General features: G+C 44.9%; 1 protein-coding gene across 7 annotated transcripts in view; it reads right to left on the reverse strand.

The window, feature by feature from the left end:
* SPIN1 (spindlin 1) overlaps positions 1-25,071 on the reverse strand; it is a 77,816-nt gene extending 52,745 nt beyond the window's left edge. For 2 of the 7 annotated variants that reach the window (XM_055311007.1, XM_055311001.1), the window contains exons 1-2: positions 24,047-24,134; positions 22,651-22,771 (exon numbers count right to left, since the gene is read on the reverse strand). The gene's annotated coding sequence lies outside the window, so the exon portion shown is untranslated. Of the gene's footprint in view, positions 1-22,650; positions 22,772-24,046; positions 24,135-24,887 lie in introns of those variants that run through there. The other 5 variants (XM_055311004.1, XM_055311002.1, XM_055311006.1 and 2 more) reach the window with 5 other exon arrangements.
* Between the last annotated feature and the right edge of the window lie 2,657 nt (positions 25,072-27,728).

The raw sequence follows: 27,728 nt of genomic DNA on the forward strand, positions 1-27,728 counted from the left end.
TCTCTCTGTGTGTGTGACTATCATAAGTAAATAAAAATTAAAAAAAAAAAAAAGGATTGTATGTTCTAGTTCTGTGAAATATGCTGTTAGTATTTTGAGAGACTGCCATGAATTGGTAGACTCCTTTGGATAGTATAGACATTTTCAAAATATTTGTTCTTCCAACTTAGGAGCATGGAGTATCTTTCTTCCATTTCTTTGTGTCACATCTTGAATTTCTTTCACCAATGTTTTACAGTTTTTAGAGAACAGATCTTTCACCCCCTACATTAAGTCTACTCCTAGACATTTTGTTGTTTTTGGTGTACCTATAAATGGGTTGTTTTCTTAATTTCACTTCCACTGCTTCATTATTGTTTTATAGGAATACAACAACTTTCAATACATTGATTTTATATCCTATGAATTAACTGAACTCCTTTATCAGCTCCAGGACTTCCCAGTGGGTCTCTAGGTTTCATATGTATAGTATCACATATACACATATATACGAAGATATATATATCATTTGCAGTCACCTACAAATAGAGCTTTACTTCTTCACCAATTTGCATGTCTTTTCTTTCTTCTCATCATCTAACCTCTGTGGTTAGTATATCCAGTACTGTGGTGAGAATGGACACCCCTGTCTTGTTTCTGACATCAGGGAAAAGCTCTGTTGTATGACGCTCAATGTGGGTTTTTCATACATGGTCTTTATTACATTGAGGTATAATAGGTTCCTCTAAACCTGCTTTGTTGAGGGCTTTTATCATGAATGCATGTTGTACTTTGTCAAATGCGTTTTCTGCATCTGTTGAAGTAATATTTTCATTCTTTCTCTTACCAATGTGATGTACAACATTGTTTTGCAAATACTGAACCACCCTTGCATCCTAGGAATAAATCCCACTTGATTGTGGTGAATAATTCTTTTAACATATTGTTGGATACAGTTTGCCAATTTGTTAAAGATTTTTGCATCTTTATTCATAAAAGACACTGGCCCTTCTTTTTTCCTGGTGTCTTTAACTGGTTCTGGTATCAGGGTGATACTGGCTGCACAGAATGAATTTGGAGGTTTTCTTTCCATGTTTTTTTTTGGGGGGGGGTAGTTTAAGAATAGATAATAGCTTCTTTAAAAGTTTGACAGAATTCACCGTGAAACTGGTCCTGGACTTTTGTTAATTGGGAGATTTTTGATTACTGATTCAATCTCCTTGCTGGTAATCATTCTGTTCAAATTTCTATTTCTTCCTGCTTCAGTTTTGGGAAGTTATAGTTTCTAGGAATTTTTACTCATCTCTTCTAAGCTGTCCAATTTGTTGGTATATAATTTTTCATAATATTGTTACAATTCTTTGTATTTCTGTGGTGTTGACTGTTATTTCTCTTTTATTTATTTACTCATGAGAGACAGAGAGACCGGCAAAGACACAGGCAGAGGCAGAAGTAGGTTCCCTACCGGGAGCCCAATGTGGGACTCAATCCCAGAACCCGGGGATCACACCGGGTACTGAAGGCACTCAACCACTGAGCCACCCAGGCACCCTGCTATTTCTCCTCTTTCATTAGTGATTTTGTTTACTTGGATCCTCTTTTTTAACAAGCCTTGTACAAGTTTATCTATTTTGTTGATCTTTCCAAAGAACCAGCTCCCAGTTTCATTGATCTGTTCTCCTGGGGATTTTTTAAGTCTCTATCATCTATTTCTGTTCAAATCTTTATTATTTCCCTCTATTTGTTGGGTTTGGGTTTTGTTTGTTCTTTTTCTAACTCCTTTTAAGTGCAAGGTTATGTTGAAATTTTTCTTGCTTCATGAGGCAGGCCTGGCCCCCCAGAAGACCAGCTAGACGGACAAGTTCCAGGGGAAGTCAAGGGACTTAAAGTATACAGAATCAGAAGATACTCCCCCGTGTTTTTTTTTTCTTTTTTTTTCTTTTTGATTTCTGATTGTTTCCCCCACCCTTTTTTCACCTTTCTTTCTCTTTTTTCCTTTTTTCTTCCTTTTTTCTTTTTCTCTTTTCTTCCCTTCTTTTTCTCCTTTTCCCAATACAACTTGTTTTTGGCCACTCTGCACTGAGCAAAATGACTAGAAGGAAAACCTCACCTCAAAAGAAAGAATCATAAACAGTCCTCTCTCCCACAGAGTTACATGAGGCAGGCCTGTATTGCTATAAACTTCCCTCTTAAAAAAGCTTTTGCTACATCTCAAAGACTTTGGACCATTGTATTTTCACATTTATTTCCTTGCATGTAATTTTTAATTTCTTTTTTGATTTCTTGGTTGACCAATTGTCTAGTAGCATGTTGCTTAACCTCCATGTATTTGTGTTCCTTCCCTTTTTTTTCTTCTGGTTGATTTCTAATTTCATGGTGTTGTAGTCAGAGATGTGTGGTATGACTTCGATTTGAATTTCTGAGTTGTTTTGTGACTGAATATGTAATCTATTCTGAAGAATATTCCATGTTGCACTTGAAAACAAGGTGTATTGTTTTAGAATGAAATGCTCTAAATGTGTTAAATCCATCTGGTCCAGTGTGTCATTCAAAGCTATTTCCTTGTTTTATCTGTCTGTTGATGTAAGTAGGGTGTTAAAATCTCCTACTATTATATTACTACCAAGTAGTTCCTTTATGTTATTAAGGGTACTCTCATGTTGGGTGCATAAATATTTATAGTTTACAGTTGTTATATCCTCTTGTTGGGTTGTTCCCATTGTTATTATATAATGTCCCTCTTTGTCTATTATAGTCTTTGTTTTAAAGTTTGTCTGATATTAGTATTGGTACACTGGCTTTGCATGATAAATGCTTCTCTATTCTCTCACTTTTAATATTCATGGGTCTTTAGGTCCGAAATGAATCTCTTCTACACAGCATATACATAGGTTTTGTTTTTTTTATCCCGTCACCTTATGTCTTTTGACTAGAGCATTTAGTCCATTTATATTTTAGTAACTATTCATAGGTATGTATTTATCAATGCTTTTATTTTATGGTTGTTTCTATAGATTTTCTCTGATCCTTTCTTCTCTTGCTCTCTTTCATGGATTGTTGGTTTTCTTTAGTGATATACTTGGATTCTTCTTATCTCTTCAGTCTTTGCTTATCTGTGACTGGTTTTTGATCTGTGCTTACCATTAGGTTTGTATGTGACATCTGCATATAATAGTCTGTATTAAATTAATGGTCACTTAAGTTGGAACCTATTCTTGACTCCCTCCATTTTAGGTATATGGTGTCATATTTTACATCCTTTTATGAACCCTTTGTTTTACAGAAATACTCATTTTTACTGCTTTTGGCTTTCTCTATTTTCCATTCTCTCCCTTATGATCTTCTCTTTCCATTCAGAGACCCCTTTGATATGTCTTGTAGAATGGTTCAATGGTCATAAACTCCTTTAGTTTTTGTCTGAGAAATTCTTTTTCTCTCCTACTCTGAATGACAGCCTTGCCAGATAGAGTATTCTTGACTACAGATGTTTCTCTTTCAGCACTTTGAATATATCATGCCACTTCCCTTCTAGCTTGCAAACTTTCAGCTAAAAAATCTACTCACACCCTTATGTAGTTTCCCTGTAACTGTCTTCTGCTTTTAAAGGTTTTCCTAAAAAAAATAAAAAATAAAAAATAAAAAAAAATAAAGGTTTTCCTTCTACTGCTACTTTTTGCCATTTTAATTACTGTTCTCGGTGTGGACCTCCTTGGGTTCAATTCTGGGGTGTGGAGGGAGATCTCCGTGCCTCCTGGATCTGCAGGTTTCCTTCCCCAGATTCAGGGAGTTGCTGGCTATCATTTCTTCTAATACATTTTCTGCCCCCTTACCTCTCTCCTCTCCTGTGATCCCTACAATGCACATGTTATTATATGCTTGATGCAGTCACAATGTTCCCTAAGACTGTTCTCAATTTGCAAATTTTCTCTGCTCTCCTTTGCTCACCTTGGTTACTTTACTCTGTCTTCCAGGTCATCAATTTCTTCCTCTCTTTTCATTTAACCTAGCTATTTATTCCATCAAGTGTATTTTAAATTTCATTTATTGGGTTCATGATCTGATTAGTTTTTTTAATCTCTATATCAAGGGTCTCACTGATGTCCTCCATTCTTCTCTCAAGTCCAGTGAGTATCTTTATAATCATTACTGAAAATTCCCTATCAAGCATATTACTCCTAAGCATTTCACTTTGGTATCTTACTGTGGTTTGATCCTGTTCTTTCATTCTGTGAGGAAAATCAGCTACTTTTCTTTTTGATAATAGCTTTGTGAAGAAGTCTTGTAGTGCCCTGCAGTGCAGTGTCTGATTCCCCAGGGCCCGGCACCCAAGAGAGTGCCTCCTGTATGTATTGTATGTGCTCTGCTATTAAGTCTCAGACGCTTATTCCTTCAGTCCAGTTGTCTGTAGAGCTTCTCCTTGCTTACTGTTTACAGTATTTGGGGCCCAGGGACTGAGGCTCATTTTAACAAGGTATGCGGTGGTCTGCTAGCAAAATGAGGCCTGTGCCCAAACTGACATCTCGCAAAACGTGCAGACCAGGGGATGTGGTATTGGCAGGGTTTGTGCTGGTCTTCTGGGTGAGTGCTGTGAGGCCCACAGCACTAGGACTGAAGTAGCATGACTGGAAAGGGCAGATCTGCCAAAGCAGAGGAGGGGTTTTGGGGGAAGAGTGTGCAGCGCAAGTGTAAGCAAGTTAGGAGTGTCAGCATCACACTGGTTCCCATGGGAGGGAGAAGGGACCCTCGCTATGATCCCTCTCTGGACCACACTTCAAAATGAGCAAATCACTCTCCCAGCTGGTACCAGCGTTTTTCAAACTACTAGTTCTATGCTGCATCTGCTCAGGCTATCTCTTAAGGATGGGGATTCACCTTACCTATGCCCTCACCCTCTGGGTTCTGCTGATGTTTTAAATTCCAGGCTTTAAGTCCTGCTGATCATAAAAACTCACAAATTCCTCTTCTTTTCAAAAGCAAATACTATGGGGATTCATCCTCCCCATTTCTGGGCTCCCTGGTATAGAAGTCTGTTTTCTGCCCTTCTCTTTGCCACCAGCTCCCTCCCCACCTCAAATGGCCAGGATCTGTTCTGCACCCAGATCACATCTTCACCATTCCCTTCTTTGATATGGCACTTTCACTGCCTTTAGTTGTGGAGCTTGTTCTGCCAGTCTTCAGGTCATTTTCTCAGTTATTTGGGCTGTTATCTAGTTACATCCATGGGACAAGGGAGCTTAAGGTCCTCCTACTCTATCTTGCCAGCAAGCCACCAAAGTAGTATATTTTCCCACATATTTATACTATTAGAAATAATAAAGATGAAAGAAAAGGACTGTATACAAAAAATAGGATATGTAGTTTCTGTTGAAGAAAAAAAAGATAGGAATGGAGATGCATTTTTGCTGAAGGAAATAAATTATCCTTAGGTAAAATAATTATCCCAAAATAAGGGAAAAAGAAAAAAATTACACAGAAAACCTAAATAAAGTTGTAGAAGACTGGTGGAAAAAGGAACCTCAAAAAGAAATTTTGTGTGTGATCAAGCTAAGGTTAGGATGGGCCTATTTAAAAGGAGGAAGAGGGAGGGAGGGGGAGGGAGGAGGAAAGGAAGGAGGAGATGCTAATTTATTTTCATCTCAAAAGTACCCTAGTGCAAAATTAGAATTTGGTTTTCTAGAAGTTAAATGGACAAAATTCTTTGTAGACTACTGGTCTGCTCTTAATAAGAAATTATAAACAAAGAGTTTTCATGGCCTTTAATGTGATATCTTACAAGAATATTTCCTGTTTTCCATTGTCTTCAACAGATCTTTGACTTCTTAGAAAAAATAACAGAATCTTCTCTAAATTTGGGTTTTGTTTTTTTTTTTTTACATGTACTTATTACCAAAATCTTTTCAGTATCACTTTGGTTGAAGAGATAACAAAGTATTGTTCACAAAGGCCTGTGGTCCTATTTGATCAAATGCTTTTTAAAGCTTGACATTTTTAATAAACTTCCCAAATCAAATTCTAAATAAAGTAAAAAGAAAAACACTAACTTAATGATGTAATCTTTTGCTGGTGGAGGATCTTGCCTCAGTGTTGATGGCTGTTATCCATTAGGGTGCTGGTGACCAAAGGCTGGGTGACTGTGGCCATTTCTGAAAATAAGACAACCCTAAAGTTTGCCATATGGATTGACTCTTCCTTTCGTGAATGATTTCTCCATAGCCTGTGCTACTGTTTGGTAACATTTTACCCACAGTAGGACTTCTTCCAAAACTGGAGTCCCTCTTCTCAAACCCTGCCCCTGCTTTACAGCTAAGTTCACATGATATTCTAAATCCTTCGTTGTCATTTCATGGCATCTTCACCAAGAGTAAATCCCACCCTAGAACCCACTTTCTTTGCTCATCTATAAGAAGCAACTCGTCTGTTCAAGTTTTATCCCAAGATTGGGGGCAGTTCAGTCACATCTTCAGACCATACTTCTCATCCGGTTCTCTTGCTGTTCCCATATCTGCAGTGGCTTCCTCCGCTGAAGTCCTGAATCCATGAGAGCCATCCATGAGAGCTAGAATCAACTTCTTTCAAACTCCTATTGATGTTGCCATTTTGGCCTCTATCAATCACAAATGTTTTCCATGGCATCTAAAATGGTGAATCCTTTCCAGAAGTTTTCAGCTGACTTTGCCCAGACCCATCAGAGAAATCACTATCAATGGCAGCTATAACCTTACAAAAATTACTTCTTCAATAAGACATAAAAGTCGAAATTACTCCTTAATCCATGGGCTGCAGAATGTTGTGTCACCAGCATGAAAACATTAATTTCATTGGACACCTCATTAGCACTCGTGGGTGACCAGGTGCACTGTCAACAAGCAGTTATTTATATTGTGAAAGAAAACTTCTTTCCTTGACAGTAGGTCTTAACAGTGGGCTTAAAATATTCCATAAACCATGTTGTACGCAGACTGTTGTTCCATTTCTAGAGCATGAGCAGAGTAGATTTAGCATACTTCGTAAGCTCCCTAAGATTTTTCAGAATGGTAAATGACTTCAACTTACAGTCATCAGCTGCATTAGCCCATAACAAGAGAGTGTCCTTTAAAGCAAGCTTTGAAGCTATGCACGGACTTCTCTCCAGCTGTGAAAATCCTAGATAGCATCTTTCACTTTAAGGCTGTTTCATTTACACTGAAAATATGCTGTTTAGTGGAAGCATCTTCACTAATTCTCTCACAAGACCTTCTGAATCACTTGCAGCATCTACACCAGCAGGTCCTACTTTACCTTACACTTTTAAGTCATAGAGACAGATTCTTTCCTGAGACCCCATGAACCAAGCTCTGTTAAGCTTCAAACTTTTCTTCTGCAGCGTCCTCATCTCATTTAGCTTTCTGAGAATTGAAGAGTCAGGGCCTTGCCCTGGGTGAAGCTTTGGCTAAATGGAATGTTGTGGCTGGTCTGATCATCTATCCAGACCACACTTCCTCCATAACAGCAACAGTACTGGAGTAGTACTTTTAATTTCCTTCAAAAACCTCCTTTACAATCACAACTTGGTTAATTGTTGCAAGAGGCCTAGCTTTCAGCCCATTTCAGCTTTCAATATGCCTTCCTAAATTCAATCATTTCTAGCTTTTGATTGAAAGTGAGAACCATGTGACTCTTCCTCTCAGTTGAGCATGAGAAATCATTATAGGGTATTGTTGGCCTAATTTCAATATTATTGTGTCTCAAAGAAGAGCAAAAGATGGCAGAACACCCAAACAGTGGAGCAGTCAGAACACACAAAACATTTATCGATTAGGCTGATCATCTAATTTGAGCATGGTTCATGGTGCCCCAAAACAATTACAATAGTAAAATCAAAGATCAGTGATGACACTTCACCACAACAATTATCACAATAACGAAAATGTATGAAATATTGTGAGGATTATCAAAATGTGACAGAGAGAAAGTGAGCAAACACTGTTAAAAAAAATGGCACCAAGGCACCTGGCTAGCTTAATTAGTAGAACATGGGACTCTTGACCTTGGGATTGTGGGTTCAAGCCTCACAATGGGCATAGAGATTACTTTAAAAAATAAAATCTTATAAAAAAAGAAACAAAAAAGAAAAATGGCCCTAAGACTCAATAGAAGGCTGCCACCAAAAAAAAAAAAAAAAGCAGTATCTGCAAAGAATAAACTGAAGTGCAATAAAACAAGCATGGCTATATGAAATAACATGGCAAGCATTATCAAATAAAAAGTAACACTCTTCTTTATGTTATATTTACATAAATAAGTATTCCAGAAATTATATGGAAATCTTAAAAATCTCTAATGTCCTAGCACATTGTAAGTCATAATTCCAGCTATTCTCTTAAAATATTGTATAATACAAAAATAACTAAACCTCTTTGTCAATTACAACAATGTCTCATCTTTTTTTTAATCTGAAGTTTAACCATCCCCAAATTTTAAGTCTTTTGTCACAACTGTTTTACTCTGATGCTTTCACAAAACCGTGCCTGCAAAAATGCTTCATCTTCAAGGAGATCCATGGAAAAAACCCTGACAAATACTCTAGAATAAAGATTTCTGAAACTCTAAAATGGTAAAACCGAACCAGGATAAGAATTTCTAAGACTCTGATGCAAAAACTGATGAATTCATAAAACTGCTAACAGAAGACAAGAATTAATTACAGAAGACTGAATAAGCAGATAAAGATTGCGATTTTTATGCCTTCATTTAAAACACTGCTGCTGGCTCTTTAATGTTTCTTTAACGTTTTGTCTTCCTGATTTAAAGGACGCCCTTTTTCTTTTAACCTATCTGTGATGTAACAGCAACTTAGTAAGGTATAGCTTTATAACAAAGGTTGACAATGTACATTTCTGCATAAGTTCAATATGAATCTGTTCTCCCAGGGCCCCTTGGGTGGCTCAGTTGGTGAAGCATCTGCCTTCGGCTCAGGTCATGATCTCCCAGTCTGGGGACTCCAGGGATCCAGCCCCACATCAGGTTGCCTGCTCAATGGGGAATCTGCTTCTCCCTCTTCCACTCCCTCTGCCCTATGCCCCTCCCCTGCTCAAGTGTGCTGGAGACCCTCTAGTAAGTAAATAAGATATTAAAAAAAAAAAATCTGTTCTCCCTATAACAGGAAACAATTAGACAAGGCTTGACTTTTTAACCAAAAGAGACTTTTAAAGCCCAATCCAAGATTCCTTATGAAAAACTCCTGTGAACTAGATTTAAAAAGTCTTTACAGTCAAAATGATATTCTTCTGGCACTCATGTAAATAATCAAGGCAAGTTTATCAAATCTAGATTTAATCTGCAAGAACAGTCTTATGTTCTTATTTTTAATAGAAATGGAACTGATATAAAAAAATTTTATCAAGTAATAGACCTTTTATAGCTATCATATTAGTATGTTAATTGTTTTCTACCAGTGAACTTGACTGGTTCCTGAATTTAAGTTTCCTCTAATATTTGGCTAGAACTCTAACATTTCCAATTTTCTCTCACCTTTTTTTAGATGAAAACACCATGAAACTAAAAATTGACTTTTCCCTAAAGCCATATAAGCTAAATCTGGACAATCTGATAGAAACTTCAGAGGAACCACATTGCTCATGTATGGACAGTCTTCATGCATGCTGCTGTATGTGGCTACTCAGAAAGATCACCAGGGACATTCATGCTGCAAACCAGGAAAATCCGTCTGGTTGCCACTACCTGCCCTCACTCCATCTGAGGATACTCAGAACCCTACTTTTAGAAACGTCAACTAGCTGCTCATTAAATTCACAAAACAGAATTTATAGTTTACTCGAACTATTAACCTTTGTTTTTTCTTTATTTCCATAGAAATGCCTCGTTAAATTACCTGATAGCTCCCTTCTTACAGAGGCCTAATTTACATGAAAGCCCATCTGCAACACCACCTTCTGATATCCACCAGCCTCTCATTCACCCTATCCGAGGTATTTTGAACATGTTTGCTTACACGTTATGTTGTGCTCTATGTAATCATTAAAAAAAAATGTGAACTGTCTTAGCTTAAACTTGAATCTGGTTATAACCCATTTGATTTATTTGAGTGACTAAGTCTTAGCTCCTGGGAATCCTCACCCTGGGAAATTTTTCAATCCTCGGCTATCGTCCTCCTCATAGTCATATTAACCCATCTGGTGCACTGTCATCTCTCAGAATTTTTAACTGCCTGTCAGCAGCCACTCACATGATAAATGGCACCCACCAGGATAACCAACTGGAAGATATCAACAATAACCACAAAAATGATAGCATGAACTACATGGACCTCCAGCCTGGTGATGCAACTCATGGAAACAGCAAGTATGTTTATTCTTCTGCCTGACTACATCAGCAGTAGTAACCAGAAATACCATATAATACTCTCAGCCTAAGTGAATGACCAAAGAGGGAACTGCTAAATCAAGGACAGAGACAGGCCTTGAAGATTCCCTGAGCAGAGATAACCAGTTTAGTTAAGCAGGCAAAGCCTAAGTCAGCTTACCTGGCAAGGTTAACTAGAACTGGATCATTACTTTCTTGTGCCTCTTAAAATCACAAGCAACACTTGAACTGTTTCTCAAGGTCAATATGAGGTAACCACTGACCAATTCCATATCGTCAAGAAAATTCTAACACTGTAACTAATCATTGTGAAAAATAAACAGTCACTGTCTTCTCACTAAAATCATTTATAACAATATACCCCTAACCGCATTCTATATTCTGATTTGAGTGCTCCTAGTTTGCAAATTGTATCTCTGGTGCGTGCATAACAAACTTCTACTAATTACTTCGGTTATTCATTGGTTTTATTCTGGCTATTTTGAACCTTTGACAGTATCAAAGACCATGATTTTCCAGAAGTGAATAAATTCAATGGATGACGTTAACAGTAGGCTACTCTTGTAAAAAATTAGTGAACAAAGTGAGTTAAAATATCCTGGGCAGCCTGGGTGGCTCAGCAGTTTAGCGCCACCTTTGGCCCAGGGCCTGATCCTGGGGACCCAGGATCGAGTTCTGCATCAGGCTCCTTGCATGGAGCCTGCTTCTCTCTCTGCCTGTGTCTCTGCCTCTCTCTCTCTCTCTCTCTCTCTCTCTCTCTCTCTCATGAATAAATGAATAAGGTCTTTAAAATAAAAAAATATCCTAAACGAAGCATGGAGAGGGTAAGAAACAGTCTTATATGCTTTCCAATGGATTCTGAGAAGGGAGTGGGAGGCAGGCAACAGAAATACTTTTAAAGATGGTGCTACAAACTGTTCAAAAGAACGAAAAGAACTTCATTAGATTCAATTAGAACCAAAAGAAAATACACACAAAAACATACCTACACACATAAAACTGTTGAAAAACAAAAACAAAACCATAAAAGTCTTAAATAAGTAAGAAAAAACAAATTCCACTCATGAGAGCAAATATTAAACTGATAGTTTACTTCTCAGAGAGAACAGAAGCTAGGTATGTAACTCAGTAACTTCTTTCAACATCTTAGAAGGAAACCAACCAAAATTAGGCAATTCAATATACATCAAAATTATCCTTCAAAAAAACATCAATTTGTGAAATTTTTAGCTAACACAATCAGAGAATTCACTATTAGCAGTCCTGCAACAGGTGAGAAACAGAGCGTTCTCCAGGAAGAAAAATGTTCAAAGATGGAGGACTAGAATAACATAAATGAATGAAAAAGATAATTCTAAATGGTTATTGATTATATAAATTAATAATTTCCTAAAACAGATACAGAATTAAAGGAGCACAACAGTGGCATGTAAGTGAAATGAGATAAATGGAGTTTAAATACCCAGAGAGAAAAAAAAACAAATATTACATTTTGAGAAGTCAAAGATGACACGTTTTAAATAACTTCCAACTTAAGGAAAAAAAAAGCAACCAAAGAAAAACAAAAAAAGAGAGAAAAAGCACATTAAACAGGTGTAATAAAGAGAAAGCACTTAATATAAAATTTAAACCCTAGGTCAGTCATTTTCTTAAATGTCAACTATGTCAGTTATTTTTTTAAATGTCAACAGACCAAATGTATGAAATATTGTCAGACTAAATTTTTTTTTTTAAATTTTTTTTTTTATTTATTTATGATAGTCACAGAGAGGGAGAGAGAGAAAGGCAGAGACATAGGCAGAGGAAGAAGCAGGCTCCATGCACCGGGAACCCGACGTGGGATTCGATCCCGGGTCTCCAGGATCGCGCCCTGGGCCAAAGGCAGGCGCCAAACCGCTGCGCCACCCAGGGATCCCTGTCAGACTAAATTTTTTAAATTCCAACTACACATTGTCTACAACAGACTCATTCAAAACACAAGTACATAGAAAGTATGAACATAAAAGGTAAAAAAAAAAGACATTGCATATATTAATCGGAGAAAAATAGCACAGCTACATTAATACTCAGCTAACTAAACTTAATCTCTAACAATACTTTTAAAAAGAGATACTTAATGATTTTTCAAAACTCAACTGATGAGGAAGATGTACAATTCTAAACATGTATGCACCTAACAACGTATCTTCAAAATATATAAAGCAAAAACCATCAAAACTAAGGAGGAACAAATTCAAGATCACAGTATTAACACATTTCTGTTGCTAAGCAATACAACCAGTAGACTAAAAGGAAAAAAGAGCAAGGATGTTGAAGTTAACACAACTAATCAAGCTAAACTGACATATACAGACATTGCATCCAACAAATACAGAAGCATTCTTTCCAAGCACACACTGGATGGACATTAACAAAAATTTATCATATGCTGGACCATAAGGCAAGCTTCAAAACTTACATAAGCTTTTAAATAGTGTCCTGGCCACAGAATTAAAACAGAAATACACACAGAGCAGAAAGGATTCTTAAGAGCAGTGAAACCACTGTGAATGATGCTATAATGATGGATACATATTGCATATTTATCAAAACCCATAGAATATACACCATCAATAGCAAATCCTAACATAAAACTATGGACTTAGAATGAATGGCAATGATGTGTCAACAAACGTTCAGTAATCCAAACAAACAAACAAAGTACAATCTGGTGCAGGATGTCAACATGGTGGAGACATGGTCAGGGATCAGGAGGTGCAGGAAAACTCTGCACTTTCTGCTCAGTTGTGCAGTGAACTTACAACTGCTCTTAAAAATAAAGTCTACTTTTTAAAAAGGTTTAACTATCAGAATATGTTAAGTATGCTCTGGTTACAAACCCCAGAAATCTTAGTTACGAAAACTTAACTCAAAATAATTCCCATTTCCCACCTCTGCCCTCCCACTCCTCCTCCTCTTTCCTCCACACCTTACTCCTCCTCTACCTCTTTCTGCTTTCTGCTCACTGTGGACACATAAAAGACCAGCACTACAGGAAGCTCCATTTGGAAACATGATCACTAGCAGGAGGAAGGGAATGTGGCAAATCTCACCACTGTTCTTAAAGTTTATGAGATGTATCCATCAAGAACTGACCAAGCTAAATACACGGCCACCTCTAGTCCAGGAAGTAGGAACCAGAGACTACCACACACCCACTCGAAAAGTCTAAAATTACAAATATCAACAATGCCAAATACTGGGTGAGAATGGACAGTCACAAGGATGTATTCACTGTAATAGGAATAGAAACTGGTATATCCATTTTGGAAAAGTTTGGCATTATCTTCTAATATTGAACACACACCTAATATATATGATCCAGCAATTCTACTCCTAAGTGCACTGAACAGAAAAGTATGCAAGAAACACGTACCTGAAAGTTCACAACAAGTCCACTCATGTAAGCCCTGTGACAGCCATGAAAATGAGCCTGTTGGGTCACCTACTATGAAAAACTTCTGTACTCTGAACCCACCAACACCCTGCACACTAGCACCAACCACATTGGTGGTTTCTCACCAATGACCAGACACAGCAGAATACTAACACAAGCTGAATCCTACAGGACAAGGGATTCCTGTAATCCCCAACTCTGGCTGGAAGACTCCTCACTGGCCTTGCTTAAACTTTCTTACACTGCACTGTGGTCATCAGACTTTGCCTCCTAAATATTCTCTCTCCCTTCCTCCTTTAATATAGCACATCTCCAAGTTACTGACAGTACCCACACATGTATTTCCTCCACTACATCTAAATATGATCCAGGGATGCCTGGATGGCTCTTCAGTTGAGCGTCTGCCTTCAGCCCAGGGCATGATCCTGGGATCCCAGGATCAAGTCCCACATTGGGCTCCCCGCAGGGAGCCTGCTTCTCCCTCTGTGTCTTGCCCCTCTGTCTCTCATGAATAAATAAAATTTTTTTAAAAATTTAAATTAAAATCAATCTGATCCAAAGTTGGGGTGCCTGGATGGCTCAGCCGGTGAAGCATCTACCTTTGGCTCACTCAGGTCATGGTCCCAGCATCCTGGGATCAAGCCCACATCAGGCTCTCTGCTCAGCAGGGAGTCTCCCTCTGCTTGTGCACTGACTCTCTCAAGTAAATAACATCTTCTACGTAAATAAATCTAATCCCAACTTGCTGTCCTCTGGTTCTTGGGTCATCTGAACTAAAGTCTCAAACTGAGAAGGGCCCAATGTTTATCAATGAGAGGATGAAGACCCACAAATAGTATACACACAAATAAACTATAACTCTAGTGACCACATAAATGAAATTCATGGTAAGTAGTTCGTTAGTGTGTCACAAACCATGAACATGCCACTACTATACATTACACACACACACACACAAAATAAAAAAAAAAAGCAAGATTCTGAGATGTCAACAGTCCTCAAACCAAAGGTAAATCTGCTACTATTAATTCAGATTAAGCTATTTAGAGCCTAATTGTTACTATGGTAGCCATCGCCCTCCCCACGCCTTCCTCCATCAGCCCACCCCCAGAAGTAACCAATTATAAAACACTGCTCTGAATCTGACATACTATTATACACACTTAACAAACAGATACAGGGCCGCCTGGGTCGCTCAGTGGTTGAGCATCTACCTTCAGCTCAGTACGTGACCCTGGAGTCCTGGGATCGAGTCCCACATCAGGCACCCCGCAGGGAGCCTGCTTCTTCCTCTGCCTAGATCTCTCATGAAAAAGAAAAAAAAAAAAAAAAAAGAAAACTTTAAAAAAATAAAGCATACACACAAACACAAACATCTTAAAACACACAACCAAGAATACAGTTTTACAACTTGCTTACTAAATGTCTTGCTTCCCACAGAGCTTTATTTTTACTCCTCTCTTATTTTTACTAATAACATAACATGCCAATGTATGGGTATAAAATTCATTTATTTTACTCTAACCCCAATATTGGACAAGTGTTTCATAGTTATAATATCACAAATACTCCTGTCATGAAAAATCTTACTCAGATTATACAATCCTGCAAACGCAGCTATACAACAAATTCCTAAAAGTGAAACTGCTAAGCCAAACAGTACAGGTATTTAAAAATGTCTAAGTATAGGGGCGTCTCAGTGACTCAGTTAAGTTTCCGTTCAGATCAGGATCTCAGGGTCATGGGATCGAGCCCTGTGTCAAGCTTCACGCTGAGCAGGGAGTCTACTTAAGATTCTCTTCCTCTACCCCTCCCCCACTCTCCCTCTCTAAAATAATTTTTTGAAAAGATTCTATACTGAAACTACCTTCCAACAAGGCCCCACCAATGACATAATGTACTGATAAACTATGTATACTTTAGATGAATTTTACTATATCAGACTAACACCTCAGAAACTATGAAAAATAATTACAGATGGAAGTACATAAGATCACTTCTATCTTTTACTAAATCAATTTAAGGGGAAAACTTTATAAGATTAAACAATATCAGGGACGTCTGGGTGGCTCAGCGGTTTAGCTCCTGCCTTTGGCCCAGGATGTGATCCTGGAGTCCCAGGATCGAGTCCCAGGATCAAGTCCCGTATCGGGCTCCCTGCAAGAAGCCTGCTTCTCCCTCTGCCTGTGTCTCTGCCTCTCTCTCTCTGAACAAATAAAATCTTTAAAAATAAAATAAAATAAAATCAGAGCAAGCAAAGAAATCACTGGTAGTTGCAACCTAAAAATTAATCCTAAATTTAAATACAAATTGAAACCACAATGAGATACCACCTCACACCAGTGAGAATGGTGAAAATTAACAAGACAGGAAACAACAAATGTTGGAGAGGATGTGGAGAAAGGGAAACCCTCTTGCACAGTTGATGAGTGTGAACTGTACAGCAACTCTGGAAAACTGTGTGAAGTTTCCTCAAAGAGTTAAAAATAGAGCTACCCTATGACCCAGCAATTGCACTGCTGGGGATTTACCCCTAAGATACAGATGCAGTGAAACGGCAGGACACCTGCACCCCAACGTCTATAGCAGCAACGTCCACAATAGCCAAACTGTAGGAGGAGCCTCAGTGTCCATCGAAAGATGAATGGATAGGGATCCCTGGGTGGCGCAGCGGTTTGGCGTCTGCCTTTGGCCCAGGGCGCGATCCTGGAGACCCAGGATCGAATCCCACATCGGGCTCCCAGTGCATGGAGCCTGCTTCTCCCTCTGCCTATGTCTCTGCGCCTCTCTCTCCTCTCTCTTCTCTGTGACTATCATAAAAAAAAAAAAAAAAGATGAATGGATAAAGAAGCTGTGGTCTATGTATACCATGGAATATTACTCAGCCATTAAAACGACGAATACCCACCATTTGCTTCAACATGGATAGATCTGGAGGGTATTATGCTGAGTGAAGTAAGTCAGTTGGAGAAGGACAAACATTATATGGTCTCATTCATTTGGGGAATATAAAAAATAGTGAAAGGGAATAAAGGGGAAAGGAGAGAAAATGAATAGGAAATATCAGTGAGGGTGACAGCACATGAGAGACCCCTAACTCTGGGTGCGAACAAGGGGTAGTGGAAAGGGAGGTGGGTGGGGGGTTGGGGTGACTGGGTGATGGGCACTGAGGGGGGCACTTGATGGGATGAGCACTGGGTGTTATGCTATATGTTGGTAAATTGAACTCCAATAAAAATATATACAATAAATAAATAAAAATATGTTCATAAATACATGATACAAAAGGAAAAGAAATTAATCCTAAATTAAAGTAAGACCATTCCAGGGCACCCGGGTGACACAGTCAGTTGAATGTCTGACTCTTGATTTCAGCTCAGGTCAAGATCACAGGTCTTGGGGTGGAGCCCCACATCAGGCTCCACAACCAGCAGAGGCGGGGGGAGCTACTGGAGATTCTTTCCCCCTGCTTGCTTTCCCTCCCTTTCCCCCTGCTTGCTCGCTCGCTGTCTAAAAAAAGAAGTGAATAAATCTTTTAAAAAGTAATAAAGTAAAATAAGATCATTCTACAGACCTGCCACCCCAGTCATCACTGCATTTACAGTTCCTGTGGTTCCCACTGTGATTTCTGACCTACAGAGAAAAGTGACCAGACCTCTCTAGGATACTGGGGCTCCCCTTGTAACTGGAATATAATGCATGAGCTCTGAATCCTCCCAGGGTGGTGAGCTGGTCTTTTACAACAAAGCCACTCGGAATGTTCCAATCTCCGAAAGCCTTTAGCTGTCTCCTTCTTCCATGGTATAGCAAGACAGTTCTGGCATCTCAGCTTTGCTCAGACCACCTCTGGATTTGTTTCAGGCAATCACCAGCACTCTAACCCCCTCAAGGTACAAAACTGATCCAGAATGCCTGCTTATGAGCCCGTGTCAACAAATTCATCCTAACGCACCTTCGTGTCCCTTCCACCATTATCCCATAACCCTAAGATCCATTCCCACAAATATCCCTCAGGTCCGACCTATAATTTAACGGCAAACCAATCTTTTGGAACTCCTCATGGGTCACATTCTATACCTCCCACATTGGGGCCTGCTGGGATGATCCTTGGGGAAGGGCAGGCAATTACAGTTTGCCAGGCAAACAGAGATCAAGTTCCCCACACGGGATGGAAAAGCTACTTCTACTGGCAAAGGTAGCACAGCAGAATTTAGGTCTCCAGCTTAATCAGAATCTGACCATACGTCTCTAATCCAATTTTTAGGATCCCACTCCTTACCAATCAATGCCCTGGCTTACAAATTTAGAATTCAATTTGCATTTTTTTAGGGCAGTCACAGAAACTTTCCGGTCCCTTATGTGGAACCTGAGTAAGGAATATAAAACCCTGGGTTCATCATTTTGCAATGTAAGATTTTAACTTGGCTATACTGAACCACATTCCCCAGAATTTCCTTTCCCATTTGCTTCTGGTTTGGGTGGGTCACAAGAGACGTTCCTGCGCAGCACATGTGGCAGCACATCTGTACAGTCTGCATCCGCTGGTCTTCTGGTTCTCCTCACTGATGTCAGGCAGGGCTGGCCTTGCAAGGCTGCTGCTGCAGTGGCTCAAAAAGAATCTCATGAAAAAAATGATGCTTGAGACAAACTCTATAGAATGAACTGAAACAGGACCAAAACACAAACAAACACACCAATAACACATTCCAGGCAGAGGAACAAGAACCAGTGCCACGTGCCCTATGAAGGAGAAGGTGCTGAGCACAGAAGACAGAAGAATGACAGGCGTGGCTGGAGCAAGGGAAGGGGAGACATGTGGCCAAAGTCCCAAAGGATAAAAGTTACACGTATGCCCCTGAGATCATGTCACGAATTTCAGTACTTAAAGCAGTGGGAAGCCAATGAGAGCTTTAAGTAAAAGGGTGACATAATCAGATCTGCTTTTTTAAACTCTAAATTTCTGACACTACACAAATTTCAAACATGTTTATCTTTTACCCAAAAATCTACCTTAAACCTACACATGCACAAATACAAAACAACATATCTACAAGGTTATTCCCTGTATCAACATTTATAAGAGCAACAGAATATAAACAACCCATGTTCATCATTAAAAACTACAAGAACGTAAAAATGGAAAAGAGCTTATATAAAGCAATCTGCAGACTATACTAAGGGGAAAAAAATAACAGCATTGGAGTCTACTTTCTGTCTAAAAATGAAAAGGGAATAAAAATACGTGTCCATGCTTGTATTTGCAAAAATGAAACACTGGAAAAATAAACCAGAAATAAAAGGGGGGCACTATGGGTATGATGCAGTCAACAGCAGTGGAAGGACTATGAATATACCTTTGTAACACAGCTTTGACTTTTAAACTACATAAACATTTTACATAATAAAATTTCTAAAAATACATTAAAAACGTAATGCAACCCTTAAACCTTAAGTATTTCATACAAATAAACCAAACTAATAATCAAACTGGTAACATCATCAGAAAGAAAAATATCTTCAAGTCATTTTATAATTCAGAATGTCAACTACACACCCTTACATGGATATGTTTTAAGAACAAAAGAACTGTAATGAAATATAAGCCAGCATTCTATTATCAGTGTTTTCAAATATCATTTATATACTGCAGGACAAGGGAAGTAATGTTGCAAAGAATGCAAATTTTCAACGTTGGAGAAAAAAAGATAAACTCAAAGTAAAAACCCTGCAATGTTAAATTTAATTGAAAATACCAATACAAGGGCTCCTGGGTGCCTCAGTTGGTGAAGCGTCTGCCTTTGGTTCAGGTCATGATCCCAGGGTTCTGGGATGAAGCCCCACATTGGGCTCTCTGCTCAGTAGAGGCTCTGTTTCTCCCTCTCCCTCTGCCTCCTGCTCTGCCTACTGTGCTTTCTCTCCTTGTCAAATAAATACATCAAATCTTAAAAAAAAAAAAAAACACACAAAATCGAATTTTATGTATTTCCCGCATCTGCCCAATGAAAGTAGAGGCATACCAGTAGCAATACAGACACGAAGCACCAGATTTCAGTATCTAAATTCCATCCCCCAATAAGAGGAGCTGAAAGAACCAGCTGATCATGAAATCTTAGACATCTAGTATCAGAAAGCAAGAAATGGTTCAAAGATTAATGGGGTGGCATCCCAGGGAAGAGATCCAGCTTGAAGGGAGTGCACCATGCCCAAGTTAGGGCAAGCTGAGGAAAAAGAACAAGAACTACTTGATTAATAACACCGAAAACACAAAACTTCATCAGTCCACAGTGGTTTCAAATGAGAAAAAAGCAAAAAGGAAGAAATTCACAACCCAACTCTAGACACAGGAAAAATGGACATTCTAATCACCTGTCAGGGCCTAGAATGATTAATATTAACTAAGAAATGGGACTAGTTAATATATAAATATACATTCACATATACAACTATAAACATGGATTTGTTCTCATTTGTAGACAAACATATAGGCCACCAACAGGTACAAAAATTACATTTACGCTCTATGGATGTAACTATAAGCAAATTGAACTTGCTTTAAACAAATACAATCTAAGTTTAAAAAAAAAAGTTGTTCCATCTTTTCTTTTAGTTTTTATGTATTTATTTTAAGCAGTCTCTATACCCAAGGTGGGGTTTGAACTCATGACCCTGAGATTAAGAGTCACATGCTCTTCCAACCGAGCCAACCAGGCATGCCTGCCTTTTAAAAAATAAAAAAAATTTAAAAAACTAAAAACACAGGTTACTACAATTGAAAAGTATCTAAAATGGTATAAAAAATGCTTTAGTAGTCTCTTTACTTACACTGTCAACATTTGAATAAAACAACACCCGTGTTGAATGGATCCTTCTCCCTCCACCCCTTCTGCCTGAAAAACTCAACACAGTCAACATTGTAGTGGCTCCAGACTGATCCCCCTTGTCCCAAATGACTTCATCCACCACCACCCCCCAAGTCTGGACTACATAGAGATCCTGTGCTGGCACATTCCTTGGTCCACCTTTCATGCTGCTTAATGCCTTCCAATGGCTTTCCCCACATAGAGAAGAAACCCCAACTGCCTTGACATGGTATGCAGACCAAGTAAAACCTGGCCCCAAATTCATGCTACCCAGACCGGCCCTGACAAAGTACAGGTGGTGTCAGCAGTGGTGACCTCATCATCATTGTCGGTATCCGCAGGGCACTTACCACAAAGCCCTAGAAACTTACACTTGATAAGGTAGGTGTCATCCTGTTTAACAGATAAACACACTCTTAGAAGTAAATGTTAACATGGGGCAATCTATGGTTGGGATGCAAATCCAGGATGGTCTCAAACACCCTCTACACGTGTCTGCTGGCACTGTCCTTCCACCTGGACTTCTTTGCTCTCCTGCTCTACACTCCTGACCCTGCTAGAGCATTGCCTTCTCTTCCAGATGCCCTCAACCTGTGTATGCGTATCCTCCCTACCAGACTGGAAGGTCTCCAAGGGCACATGTTTGTGCAGTATGCCCATACGAGACTCACTGCATTAAGAACTTATGGCATTTTTAAATGCCTTAAGCACCTAATAAAGAACTAAAAATCACACTGAAGGGGCAGCCTGGGTGGCTCAGCGGTTTAGGGCTGCCTCTGGGAGACCTGGGATCGAGTTCCGCATCAGTCTTCCTGCATGGAGCCTGCTTCCCTCTGCCTGTGTCTCTGCTTCTCTCTCTCTGTGTCTCATGAATAAATAAATAAAATCTTTAAAAAAAAAAAATCACACTGAATACTAGAGCACAATGAACCAAATGGTTCACTTCAACATTGACTGCAGCAAAGTTCAAAAGCAGAAGGGAAGGAAATGAACAATGAATGGCAGCAGCTATTGCATTGCAGGACTGTGCTGGGAACCCTACAAATTCATGTAGTTCTCGAAAAAGCCTCATGTGACACGTCTCCTCCCAGTTTACAGGGAAGAAATGGCAAGTTCTAAAGAACACAAGGGGTTTGGGAAGGGGGATCAGCTGTGTGGCTTCAGATCAGGACCCAGTAGGGCTTGATTTCCACACCCAGACTCTCCAGAGCTGAAGGCCACACTCTCTCAGTGGCCAACTTCAGAGCCCAGAGCCTTTTCACAACACCACAGTGTGTGTGCCAAATTGAACAAAATACCTGGATAAAATAATTGATTCCCTCTTCCAAGTTCTTCTCATTCAAGGAACGGGGGTGGGGGTGGGGGGCCATTCAAGCATCAATAAATATTAAGAAAGTGTTTATGTAGACATGTATCAACTGCTCTGTCAGCAAATTAAGATCCTAACAGTTAAATCAAAAAAACACTCAACATCATTACTTTTAATCTGTAAATGACCGATGTGATTAATTCTTCAGAAACAGTATCTTTTCCACAAATTTTTAATGCACCAGAGAAAAAAAGGCTAACGATTAAGGAGTGCAGCAAGACAAGTTACGAGTGTGTGGGCATTCAAGTTAAGTCACTGCGAAAACACTGCTATTGCATTTCTCCACTTACAACTTCAAATTAATAATTCTCATCTGAAGACTAAAAGCCAGATTTGAGATCCTGACCACGAGATGCACAGGCATCACAAAGCACATGAAGGCGTGGGTACCGTTACCTAAAATGCACTCTGAGGACAGCAATGACCAACGTTTCACTGTTACCTGGATTTCATGGGCGCTGAAACAAAACAAAACAAAGATCTGCAGCCAACGATGGAAACGGCACAATATTTCTCAGAGCCCTTAATTGGAGGCGGTAGACTCCGACCCCAAGGGAGGACAGAACACAGCACTATTTCCCAAACTGAGGTGACCAAGGAACCCTTTGTTTCTCCAGTAGCATCTAAGACTAGTTCCGCACTACCTTCAGCAGCACCGCTTCAGATATTCCAAAACTAAGTCGGTACTGTTACTGTAGTCTGGACTGGGAACCGGAAGTACTGTGGAAGCACTACTAGCCAAATTCCTGGGATCAGCCAAAGTTTCTGGAAAAAAAAAAAAACCTGTAGGTCAAAGGTAAAGAAATGACTAGAAGGCCTTTGCTTGCCTTAGCCATTTCACAGCATCTTAACATCTACTCGCTACTCTAAATGAAAAATAAATTCTATCTCCCCACAAAAAACTAATACCTATCCATGAATTTGTGACACATACAAAGTGTGCGACGTTTACTCGCCATCCTCCAGTCTAACAAGGCTGTTCCGCGAATTCCCGGCGGTTACAACCTGGGGTGTCTGCCCACCACGCCAGGCTGGGGCAAGGCCCTGGGGCAGCCGCCCCTTCCCTCTGACCCCCGCCTGCACTGTCAGCGCCCGCCCTGGAAACACCCCCAAGCGCACGCGGGATTCTCGTCTCCTAACAAAAGCTGTGCCCTCTGCCTCCAGCTCTTCGGCCTGCAGGGCTCCTTCCAGAAGATTCCCGCAGAAGAAAGTTACAGGTGTCGGCCCACGGCGTCCCGCGCCGCCCCCCGAGGTGCCCGCCACCGCGGCCCCGGCGAGCACGGACACCCCCGAGCACCCGGCCCCGGGCCCGGCCCCGCCGCACGCAGCCGCCGCGCCAACAGCCTCGGGCGCCAACAGCCTCGGGCGCCCACCTCCCGGCCGCGGCCACCGCCGCCCCCCGAAACCGGCTCCGGGCAGGCGCGCGAGCCCACCCCGGGCACTGCGCAAGCTTCCGCGTCGTGCGGCTCATCCCCGCGCCCCGGGCGCAGCGCGCTCAAGGTCACCCGGGATGCGGGGGCGCGCGGGCGAGGGGCAGACCCCGGCCGGGGCCGGGGCCGGGGCCGGGGCCGGGGGCGCGGGGCGGGGGCGCCCCGGGCCCGCGGGAGGGACGGAGGAGGGAGGAGAACGGCCGCCCCGCCCCGCCCCTCCCCCCCCGCCCCGCCTCCGCCCGGGGGTCCCGTCCCCCGCCCCGCCCGGCGGGTTATGCAACGCTCCCGCGCCCCGCCCCCGCCGCCCCCCGCCCCCGCCCCCGCCCCCGCCGCCCAGGCCTGCGGAACAAAGCGCGGGGCCCGCGGCCCGGCGGGCAGGGCGGCCGCCATGTTGGCGGGGGCGGCGAACAAAGGCGCGCGGCCCGAGCCCGAGGCCCCCCGCCCCGCGGCCCGGCCGGCAGGGGGCGCTGTGCAGGCGCCGCCCGCGCCCGGACAATGCGCCGCGGCCCGGCCGCCGCTCCCCCGCGCCCCGCCGCCCCGCCGCGCGCCCCGCCCGCGCCCCCTCCCCGCCCCGAGCGGCGCCCGCTCCCCCGCGGCCCGCGGGTCTCACCTGCCGGCCGCCTAGGCCGCCGTCCTCAGCCCGCGGGCCCCGCCGTCCCGCGCCGCACTCCCGCCCCGGCCCGACCGAGCCAGACGGCGCCGCCCCGCCCCCGCTCCGCTCCGCGGCCGCCACCGCCCGCCCCCGGCCGCACAGCGCACGCGCACTGCGCCCGCCGACTGCGCCGGCCGCGCCGCCCGGCTCCGGCCCGACGGGCCGCACTGCGCAGGCGCCGCGGGCGGTGGGCGGGGCCCGCTGGGAGGGCGGGGCCTGGAGCACGGCGGGGCGCGGCCTGAGCCCGGACTCGGTCCCGCGACGCTCACCTGGAGGCGGGGCGGGGCCCGGCGAGGCGGCGGGAAGAGGCCTCGGAGCCGGGCTGGCTGGCGGCGGGACCGGGCCTGGCGCAACCCAGCCCGCGGCGACGCAGGTGGGGCGGGACCGGGCGCGACGGGCACTGGCGTCTGGGTGGAGCCTGGGGGCGGCGGGCGGGGCCCGGAGCTGCGCACCTGGGGGCAGGCACGGCGGGGCGGGGCGGGGCGGGGCGGGGCGCGAGGAAGTAGGACCAGGGTCCGCGGCGGGGCGGGGCCTGGTGGGTGGCCCAGCGGGGAAGGGCGCCACTCACCTGGGGGCCGGGAGGATGAGGAGGGACCGCGTGGGACCGGGCCTGGCGGTAGGGCGGGGCTTGGAGCTGCTCACCTGGGGCCGGGAGGATGGGAGGGGTCGGCGCGGGACAGGGCCTGGCGGTGGGGCGGGGCTTAGCGGTGCTCACCTGGGAGCCGGGAGGAAGAAAGGGGACGGGACGGCGCGGCGCGGGACAGGGCCTGGTAGTGGGGCGGGGCCCGGAGCTGCTCACCTGGCGGTCGGAAGGATGAGCGGGGACGGCGCGGGACGGGGCCTGGAGCTGCTCACCTGGCGGCGGGGCGGGCGAGGCGTAAGGGAGCGGGGCTGGGCCTGCTGGGCGCTGGGGCCTGGCGCGGCTCACCTGGCGGCCGGGCGGGACAGAGCAGGCGGACCCGGCGCGGCCTGGCCAGGTGGCGGCGTGGGAGGCTGGGGCGGGGCCGAGGGGCGGGGCCTGGCGCGCATCTCACCTGCCGGCGCCGGGGGCGACTGGGCGGGGCGGGACCGCAGGTGCGCGCGGGAAGGGGCGGTGTTGGGGCGCCGGAAGTCAGGCATCCTGGGAAGTTTCGTTTTCGCTCGGTGGGAGGACGCTTTCTGGTGGAGCGGCCCTCCTCCTCCTTGGATTTGAGCCGCCAGACGTCGTGCCCGCGCGCCGCCGGGGAGGATGAGGCCGGGTACGGTGGTAGGGGCGCCCGCGGGCGGAGTCGTGGCCGCCTGGACGCGGTCCGCACGCCGGGCAGGGCGCCAGCCGCCAGCGCCGGGCCGCATCGCCTCCTGCGCGCCGACCCGCCGCCGCACTGCGCCGCCGCCCCGCTCCCGGGTCCGTGTGGACCCGGGCCTCGCCCACCCCTCTGCCCTGCGGGGCGGGGGCTGGGAAAGGGGCTGTCTGCAGACCCGGGCCCCCACCCGAGCCTCCCCCACCCGCCCCCCTGCCCCGCGGAGCAGGGGAGGGGCTGTCTGCAGACCCGGGCCCCCACCCGAGCCTCCCCCACCCGCCCCCCTGCCCGGCGGAGCAGGGGAGGGGCTGTCTGCAGACCCGGGCCCCCACCCGAGCCTCCCCCACCCGCCCCCCTGCCCCGCGGAGCAGGGGAGGGGCTGTCTGCAGACCCGGGCCCCCACCCGAGCCTCCCCCACCCACCCCCCTGCCCCGCGGAGCAGGGGAGGGGCTGTCTGCAGACCCGGGCCCCCACCCGAGCCTCCCCCACCCACCCCCCTGCCCGGCGGAGCAGGGGAGGGGCTGTCTGCAGACCCGGGCCCCCACCCGAGCCTCCCCCACCCGCCCCCCTGCCCCGCGGAGCAGGGGAGGGGCTGTCTGCAGACCCGGGCCCCCACCGAGCCTCCCCACCCGCCCCCCTGCCCGGCGGAGCAGGGGAGGGGCTGTCTGCAGACCCGGGCCCCCACCCGAGCCTCCCCCACCCGCCCCCCTGCCCGGCGGAGCAGGGGAGGGGCTGTCTGCAGACCCGGGCCCCCACCCGAGCCTCCCCCACCCGCCCCCCTGCCCCGCGGAGCAGGGGAGGGGCTGTCTGCAGACCCGGGCTCCCACCCGAGCCTCCCCCACCCACCCCCCTGCCCGGCGGAGCAGGGAAGGGGATCTCTGCAGACCCGGGCCCCCACCCGAGCCTCCCCCACCCACCCCCCTGCCCCGCGGAGCAGGGAAGGGGATCTCTGCAGACCTGCGCCCCTGTACCCCGGACCCGGGCCTGGCCCACCTATCTGTGACCTTGAGAGCCTGGCCCCCACCACACATGGGAGAAGTCGACCAGCTCTTCTCTGAGATCGGGAGCCAGGCATTCCCACGGTCATTCGTGAACTCGTTTGACTCGTTTGACCCAAAATGCCCCTTGAGTATTTTGTTAGTTGTTTGCGGGAGGAAGGGGAGAGAGGAAGGCAGTGAGAACAGTTTTGACGTCTGCTGTGTTGAGTGCAGGACCTGTAGGCTGAATCCTGAGTCTAAACCCCAGCCCCCCCACCCCCGCACCCCTGGCTGGAGCTCTGCGCGCCCCCCCCCCCCACCAGCCCGGTGTCCAGCAGGTCACCGAGCAGAGGTCGTTCCTCGAGTGCAATCGACCTCTCAGAAAAACGCCTCCGCGGTGTTATCGGGTCAGATGACAGGACTTTGGAGAGCGCACTAGGCTCTGGCGCCGCACGACTGCTAGTTAGCAATGCTCTGCAGGATTTTACTGGCACCTTGTCCTCTTCTCCCAAATGAGATTGATACGTGCCTGCTCCAGCAATTAAAGCTCCTCTCAGGTGACACACTTGGCAAGACCTGGGAGTTCACAGGCCAAGTAGAGAGCCAATTTAGACACGGACAGAGAAGCAAGTCACTGTACTTAGCAGTGAGGAAGCATTGGAAAATTGTTGAATCCGTTGTGTTTAATGTTGAAGGCGCAGACGGCAGTGGAGCCGATCAGGGAGCAGAAGGGATGAGAAGGAGGCAGGTGCCAAGGAGTCTGCTGATAGGGGGCTTCAGTGTTGTCTGTCCCCTGGATTTCTCCACCTTGCCACTGTTGACATTTGAGGCTGAGTGATTCTTTTTTAAAGGAAGATGTTTGGCAGCATCCTTGGCCTCTATCCACTAGATGCCAGTAGCACACACCCTCCCCAACATTATGACGACCAGAATTGTCGCCAGACAAAGCCACATGCATTTCCCATCCTCTCCCTCTTGGAGAACCTCTGTTTTAAATTTTGCCCAAAGTAATGATCACTGGGAGCTATCAACAATGCACTGGCGGGGGAGGTGAGCCAACACCCTACGTCAGAAAGGGCCGCCCTCCCAAGTAGGCAACCACCAGTCCTTCCCTTAGAAGTATCTCCTCTCCCTCCCCTCAAAAGCCTTGCTCCTTACCGTGCTGAATGTCAGAAATGGGCATCTACATCACCAATGTAAATCTGCCAAAAAAAATTCTTAAATGAATCTGGTTGGGGGAGGAGGGGTGGAGGAGTTGGGGAGGAGAATCAGACAAATCCAGATTGAGAGACTTTGTGCGAAACAGTTCCACTGGACTTTTCAAAAACTCAGTATCAAAAAAATACACAGAAAAGCTAGGGAATCAGGCCAGACATAGAAAAC

The sequence above is a fragment of the Nyctereutes procyonoides genome, unplaced genomic scaffold (genome assembly GCF_905146905.1).
Source record: "Nyctereutes procyonoides isolate TBG_1078 unplaced genomic scaffold, NYPRO_anot_genome, whole genome shotgun sequence".
NCBI lineage: Eukaryota > Metazoa > Chordata > Mammalia > Carnivora > Canidae > Nyctereutes > Nyctereutes procyonoides.